Here is a 7,442-nt window from a genome sequence, read left to right on the forward strand (position 1 = left end):
AAGTTGTAGGTGATCTGTCAGACGAACACGAGCAGTTTGTGATTACATTGCCTCTATGAGAAAAATCTTGTCTCGGCCCAGGGGTTTTTTTCCTCTGAAGTTCCAGTGAGTGACCAGTATATAAACTGGAGGCAGATACAAGCAGTAACACCCTGTCCAATCATTTTAATAGATCCATGACTATCCCTGCGTTCGATGATCTTCCAACTTCCACTTGGACCTCGGATTTGACGTCACATTCGAGCTTGAAGCGTATGATTATGTTTCACGTGTTGGACTCGGAGAGTAGCGTGTAGCCTCACCACAACACCGACTACCAAACCCACAGGCAGTGATGCGGACACGGTAAAGTACCGCAGTGATACAAGTGACTGAAATTGTCATTTAAATCACCAAAGTGTCCAAACACAATGAAACACTTCATATTTACACGTCACAGTCGGCGGAGCGATCTTGGATTCTGACTCGGAATCCTTGCTCAGTCTACTTTTTCCGCCACCGAGGTTTGAGTCACGCCGTCGCAGGAAAAGGGGCATGTCACGTGTGTCCCTCTGCAACTTCCTCGGAAAACTGACTCGGAAGGATAATTGAAGGGAGGGTGTATCCAGTGTTGCATTTCAGACCAAAAGGGTTGGATCGCGAAGGTGCACAGAGGGGAGCACTTCCTGTATTACCACGTGACATCACAAGGTGGAAGAGGGTGTTTTCAGTTTGAGAAGAACTCAGCCCAAATCTGCAGGGTGTGTGTGTTAAACATGTGTGAATGAAACAAAACACCACTCTGGGTATGACAGGCAGGCAGGCGTCCAAGCTCAGCCAATCATGAGGAAAAAAACAGGCAACAAACAAACCCAGCCAATCAGAGAAGAGCCGGGAAGCCAAAATAACCAATCACAGGAGAGACAGGCAACCGAACCAACCAATGAGGAGGGCAGCCTGGCAACCACCCAAGCGATTTGGCACCTCACCCAATCTGGCACCGTTAGAGCTCGCCCAGATACTTTGGCACAAGCGCTGAAGTCGCCATAGTAACTTCACTTTGGACAAACCTCGATTTTTAGATTAGTTTGGCAAAATTATTGGAATTTAAACTGTTCTGTCCTTCTCTTTCTCCTTCATTCTCTCTCTCTCTCCTTTCTCCCTCCCTCTCTCTGTCTCGCTCCCTCTATTTGTTCTCTCTTTTTCCCCCGTTACCCCCTCTCTTTCTCCCTCACACTCTCTCCTTCTTCCTCCCTCCCTCTCTCCTTCCCTACCTCTTGCTCCCTCTCTCTCTCTCTTCCTCTCTCACCCTTCCTCTCTCATCCCGCTCTCGCTCCTTCTCCCTCCCCTCCCTCTCTAACCTTTTTCTTTCTCTCCCTCTTATCCCTCTCTCTCCTTCTGCCTCCCTCTTTCACCCTTCTCTCTCCCTCTATCTCTTATTCCTCTCTCGTCTTCTCCCTCCCTCTCTCACCCCACTCTCTCTCCTTCTCCCTCCCCCCCCTCACTCTTCTCTCCCTCCCTCCCTCTCTCACCCCTCTCTCTCTCTCTTCCTCCCTCTCTCATCCTTCTCTCTCCCTCCATCTCTTATTCCTCTCTCTCCATCTTCCTACCGCTCTCATCCCTCTCTCTCCCCTTTTCCCTCTTCCTCCCTCCCTCTCTCCTTCCCTACCTCTTGCTCCCTCTCTCTCTCTTCCTCTCTCTCCTTCCCTCTCTCACCCCGCTCTCGCTCCTTCTCCCTCCCCTCCCTCTCTAACCTTTTTCTCTCCCTCCCTCTCTTATCCCTCTCTCTCCTTCTCTCTCCCTCTCTCCCCCCCCTCTCTCTCTCTCCTCCCTCTCTTATTCCTCTCATCTTCTCCCTCCTTCTCTCACCCCACTCTCTCTCCTTCTCCCTCTCCCCCTCTCTCAGCCCTCTCTTTCCGTCTCCCTCCCTCATTCCTCTCTCTCTCTCTCTCTCCCTCCCTCTCTCACCCTTCTCTCTCCCTCCATCTCTTATTCCTCTCTCTCCATCTTCCCACTGCTCTCATCCCTCTCTCTCCCCTTTTCCCTCCTTCTCTCCCTTCCTCTCTTATTCCTCTCTCGTATTCTCCCTCCTTCTCTCACCCCGCTCTCTCTCCCTCTCCCTCTCCCCCCTGTCACTCTTCTCTCCCTCCCTCTCTAACCTTTCTCTCTCTCTCCCTCTCTCACCCCTCTGTCTCTCTCTCCCTCCATCTCTTATTCCTCCCTCGTCTTCTCCCTCCCTCTCTCACTCCGCTCTCTCTCCTTCCTTCTCCCTCTCCCCCTCTCTCAGCCCTCTCTTTCGTCTCCCTCCCTCACCCCGCTCTCTCCCTCTCTCACCCCCTCTCTCTCTCTCCCTCCCTCTCTCATCCTTCTCTCTCCCTCCATCTCTTATTCCTCTCTCTCCATCTTCCTACCGCTCTCATCCCTCTCTCCCCTTTTCCCTCCCTCTCTTATTCCTCTCTTGTCTTCTCATTCCCCCTCTCCCCCCTCTCACTCTTCTCTCCCTCTTCCTCCCTCTCTCCCTCTTCTCTCCCTCTTCCTCCCTCTCTCACTCTTCTCTCTCCCTCCATCTCTTATTCCTCTCTCTCCATCTTCCTACCGCTCTCATCCCTCTCTCTCCCCTTTTCCGTCCCTCTGTTATTCCTCTCTCGTCTTCTCCCTCCCTCTCTCACTCCGCTCTCTCTCCTTCCTTCTCCCTCTCCCCCTCTCTCAGCCCTCTCTTTCCGTCTCCCTCCCTCATTCCTCTCTCTCCCTCACCCCGCTCTCTCCCTCTCTCACCCCCTCTCTCTCTCTCCCTCCCTCTCATCCTTCTCTCTCCCTCCATCTCTTATTCCTCTCTCTCCATCTTCCTACCACTCTCATCCCTCTCTCTCCCTTTTCCCTCCCTCTCTTATTCCTCGCTCGTCTTCTCCCTCCCTCTCTCACCCCGCTCTCTCTCCTTCTCCCTCTCCCCCCTCTCACTCTTCTCTCCCCTCTCTCCCTCTCTCACTCTTCTCTCTCCCTCCATCTCTTATTCCTCTCTCTCCATCTTCCTACCGCTCTCATCTCTCTCTCTCCCCTTTTCCCTCCCTCTCTTATTCCTCTCTCTCCTTCTCCCTCTCCCCCCTCTCACTCTTCTCTCCCTCTTCCTCCCTCTCTCACTCTACTCTCTCCCTCCATCTCTTATTCCTCTCTCTCCTCCTCCCTCCCTCCCGCTCTCACCCCATTTCCCACCCTACTTTAGACAAACCTCGATTTTGAGATTTTATTTTGGTAAAATTCTTAAAATTTAAACAGTTTTTACAGATAATTTCTAGCCCAGCAAGTAAATCTGTGAAAATTACAACCCTCACCCTTTGGTACATGGGTCAGATTTAATCGTTTTTGTTTCTGTTTCTAAGAATAAACTGTGAAATTGCAAAACTTTGATACGAATACATTTACACTCAGAAATCCGTGAGGCTACAGCAGAGAGAAAACAGAACACACATGTTTAAAGGAGTAAAGGAGCTCAACTAAAACTAAATCCCAGCCAATGAGAGAGGAGACCAGGCACCCACTAAGCCCCTTCAAAAGTCTCCACTCTTGGCTCATGGATCTGGTCCTGGGTCCCAGCTCCTCCCGTACGGACCCGACCCGCTGAGACATGATTAGTGCAACAGAGAAAACAACAAAAACACAGAAAGACTGAAGAAGATTGAAGGATTTGTTTAGAATATGCATGAAAGGACACGTATTGATCCTTTGTTTGCAGTGACGTCGCTTTGTGCAGATTTGAGATCTTAAAAAACCTTCAAATGTAGTGACTTTAATACAGATTTATTACATGGATGAAGTTTTGAAGTTTTTATTTGTGTGTTTTTGTTTGCTCAGACTATAAATGTGCTGAAAATAAACCTTCAGCAAGTCTCAGAAAATGACAAAAACGCTTTTACTTTTCAGTCCTGTTCAAAAATAGAGCGGAGTAGAAAGTACAGACACCTGCTCTTAAATGTAGTGAAGTAAAAGTAAAAGTATCCACTCTCGTTTCTATGGAGACGTCATTGCTCTGCTAAGAATGTTCCACAGTGTGACTTTAAACAGCTCTACATTACATTTATTCAATTACAGGTGGTTTTATAGCTCAAAAATACCAAGAAAAACAGACATTCTGACTGTGAGCGGGGTCGCCTCTCCACAGATCTGACCTGTAACTTGCCTGGTTTGGTCTCCATGAAGATAGAAAGGTTTAATGCCATACTGTGAAACATTCCAGACAAAGCAATAACATCTGCACGAAAAAAAAAAGCATTTGACAGATGTTCCACCAGAAACGTTACATAATGCACCTTTAAATAAAATGCAAATACTTAAAATATATACTTAAATACACAACTTCACCACTTTTACTTTGAAATTCCACCACTATTTAGCAGTGTTTTAGGGGTGTGCAAAAATGTGATGATACAAAGACTGTAGACTGTCGGGCGCAGAACTCCGCACCACACGGAGGTAAGCGCAGACGTCGCCTGATTGCACTTTGCAGACACCCTGCTCCGGGACGAGGGGTTTCTCTCTCTCTCTTAAGTCCAAGATTAGTCTTGGTGTAGCCCTGGTTTAGTCCTGGTTTAGTCCTGACCTGCCTGTGTGTAATCACTTCCCGCCCACATACCCATTCGTACAATTCCAGAACGTTAAAACCTGCTCGTTTCAGCATCTATTTGCCCTTACCCGTCGAGTGCAGGACTCTGGACTGGAGGATTTGTTTAAATTTATTTTCAAGTTCCCTCAGTTTGTGTTGAAAGCCTGGGACCGCTGTAAGAGGACACTTTAAGTTTGATGTGTGATCTGTCTGCTTATTGTTTTATATGGGTCCGGTCAAGTGGTAACGGAGGGAAACAGGGGCAGATTTTTTACATTCAAATGTCTCTTATTCAGAAACTAGAGGGACTATTGAAATAAGTAAAGTATCAGAATGTAGGAAAGAGTTACACTCCAACAGGGTAAAGTTAAACCTGTGATATTCTTTCAAGTTGTTGACAAAAAATTTAAAAACTCATGTCGGTAACGGAGGGAATGAAATATGCAGCACTTTTTGGACCAATAAATACAAACAGTGATAACTCTTGGTTCTCACTTACATATCCTTAACAAACTGGTTTGAATATTTGCTTCATATAGTTTTCTACCATATGGTACAAGATTAGACTGAAAAACCTCTTACTTTTTGAGTAATGAGATTTTTTATTAAGAAAGGTCATGGTAACGGAGGGAAAAGTAACGGAGGGAAAATTGTGCAGCAAGTAGAAGGTGCAGGATTTTACATAATTTGTCGCTTTTTTCTTCTGAAAACTTTAATATTACTTCAAAATGAAAGGAAACTATTTCTATAAAATATGTCAGTCCTTCCAAGCAAATTTTTATCATTTTAAATACATTTTTTTTTTTGAAAAATCATGTACCTTCATCAACAGTTCAAAGATGGAATAACACAAGATATGATGAAATACATCCATTTATTTACATGATTTTCAGGTCTTTGAAATTTGGGAAATAATTTTTGTTCCATGTTTCATACATGGTCTGTTTAAAACGTCTGTAACTTTAGAACCAAAAATGGTACAGAAAAAAGGTAAACAGTTTCATAAACTAGAGTACATATGTATCTGTTCAATACATTTTTATATCAGATGCATTAACTTGAATTTTTGGCCTTGTTGTTTACTTCTGCTTGACTGGGCCCATGTGTCTTATAAGCTGAAGTGGGCTGGGCACCAACTAAATGATGCATAACACTAAATAAGTAAACAAAACTAAACTAGAAAACCACCTGTAATTGAATAAATGTAAAATGTAAATGTTTATTGTCACACTGTGGAACATTTTGACACATCCCATAACAAAAAGTAAGTTAGTGCACCTTTAAGTGTCTATAAATAATGAACTCAATTCTCTAACTTAGCGTATCTCCAAAAAAGCTAAAAACAATACGCAAAAAAGCAAATTCCAGGACCCCACTACTTCCCACAATAATCAGTGAGAGCTTCAGTGTTCCTTTCTGTGAGTTTACAGGCCCTGACCAGCCTCTCATTTACACCATGAACCAGATGACACTGATGATGGCTCTAATAATTACAGTCGTTTAGCTGTAGTTTAGAAAGGGAAAAAAGACAACGTACGTGACCCCGTGACCCCGGGAAGTGAATTATCTCTGCAGAAAACAGCCTTTGTTCCTCTTGATTGGCTCAAGTCTCGACCTGCGGGACCTGGGACGGGAAAGATCTTTGGTCAGAAGAAGAGATAAATGATCACAAAACACAAAGCAAAGTGTTTAGAAGTAAGTACTGCAGCCGGAATTGTATTTAAATAATCCAATCCACTTTATTTCTATAGCACATTTCACAAACAGTTTCCAAAGTGCTGCACAAATACATAACAACAACAATAATAAAATGATAAAATAAACTACTAAAATAAAAGGCAAGGCAAGTTTATTTGTACAGCACAATTCGTACACAAAGTAATTCAAAATGCTTTACAGAATAAGAAATACATTAAAATGATAATAAAAACAAATCAAAACATAAATAATCATGAAGATTAAAATTAAAAAAGAGAGAAGAGTGCGGAATGAAAACCTTTCAGTTAAATGCACAGTTAAACAGAAATGTTTTGAGCCTGGATTTAAACAGCATCACAGAAGAGTCTGTCTCACATGTTCAGACTGTTCCAGGTTTTAGCTGCATGAACCTGAAACTCTGACTCCCCTTGTTTAGTCGTGACTCTGGGCACCAGCAGGAGGCCGGTCCCTGAGGTCCTCAGAGTGTGAGATGGTTCATATGACACTAACATGTCACAGATGGACTTTGGTGCTCGGCCATGGAGAGACTTGTACAAGCAGAGCTGCTTTAAAGTCTATTCTCTGAGGCACAGGAGCCAGTGCAGAGACCTGAGCACAGGACTTATGTGCTCGTACTTCCTAGTTCGAGTCAGGACCCGAGCTGCAGCGTTCTGGATGTTCTGATGTTCTGGATGTTCTGGATGTTCTGCAGCGTCTCACAGCTCGTTTGGAGAGACCAGTGAGCAGAACATTACAGTATCTAACCTACTGGAGACAAACGCATGGATAAGTTTCTCCAAGTCTGATTTAGACAGTAAACCTTTGATTTTTGCTATGTTTTTTAGATGGTAAAAGGCTGCAGATGTTATTGATTTGATGTGGCTGTTAAAGTTCAAGTCTGAGTCCATTATTACCCCTAGATTTCTTGCCTGATTTTAAGGTTTTAGAGAGAGAGACTGGAGGTGACTGCTGACACTGTCCCTTTGTTTCTGTCGACCAAACACTATGACTTCAGTCTTGTCAGAGTTTAGCTGGAGAAAGTTGTTTTGCCTCCACACACTGATCTGTTGGATGCAGTGACCAAGTGAGTCCACTGGTCCATAGTCTCCTGCTGCCAGAGAGACGTAGATCTGAGTGTCATCTGCATAATTGTACGAATAATACTAGT

The sequence above is a fragment of the Boleophthalmus pectinirostris genome, unplaced genomic scaffold (genome assembly GCF_026225935.1).
Source record: "Boleophthalmus pectinirostris isolate CB_2022bp ecotype Guang Dong unplaced genomic scaffold, ASM2622593v1 HiC_scaffold_19, whole genome shotgun sequence".
NCBI classification, from domain to species: Eukaryota; Metazoa; Chordata; class Actinopteri; order Gobiiformes; family Gobiidae; genus Boleophthalmus; species Boleophthalmus pectinirostris.